This window comes from Erpetoichthys calabaricus, chromosome 3 (assembly GCF_900747795.2).
Source record: "Erpetoichthys calabaricus chromosome 3, fErpCal1.3, whole genome shotgun sequence".
NCBI classification, from domain to species: Eukaryota; Metazoa; Chordata; class Cladistia; order Polypteriformes; family Polypteridae; genus Erpetoichthys; species Erpetoichthys calabaricus.
The window spans coordinates 240,020,916-240,021,721 of record NC_041396.2 but is presented as its reverse complement, the minus strand read 5'-3'; positions in this window follow the sequence as shown (position 1 = coordinate 240,021,721).

The window sequence follows — 806 nt, the reverse complement described above, 5'->3', positions numbered from 1 at the left end:
ACTAGAACAAGTTTTCAATGATGATGCAGCATAGTTCACTTCAGTAGAATTCAAAACCTTCATGAAGCAGAATGGAATTAAACATATCTGCGATCAAACCGGTGACCTTTTGATTAACAGCAGTTCTTACCGCTGCGTCATATTAAGGGTGTGTCAATATCGCACCCTAACGCGAGTTTTTTTCTGCCGTTATATTCTTGAATAAAAGTGCACTTATTTTTTTATACTTGTACCTTTTGTGAAAGTGTTTATATATTTGGACTTCAGGCTTCACATATTATACACTTCAAGTCTACATTTTGTCAATTATTACTAAAACATGAAAAATGTTTCTGTTTTAACAATGTGTTTACATAGATTGTTGTAGACACGGAACACACATGAAATGCATGTATTCCAAATAACAATATATTATTTACCCTATACAACTCCCGGCAACTCACATGCAGGTAAACCAACCTGAGCTGAGAGAACTTTCTGCCCTTTCAGCATTGGTGGGGGTGGGGATCAGATAGTAGGCTACTTGCTCGACACATTTACAACACAAAAGACACCGATGGAGAGGTTTGAATGGATTTAAGGTGGGCTGGGATTATGAGTTTTTTCGTAGGCTTTGATAATTCTAGTGTTAAGCCACACCCATTGTTAACAGGTGCACAAAATCAAGCACATAGCCATGAAATCTCCATTAACCACCCAGTAAAATGGTTCAAACTGAAATATTCAGTGACTTTAAATGTGGCTGTTTTTGCAAATCTGCCTCATTAAACTTTATCTATACTAATAAAAGGCAAAGCCCTCACTCA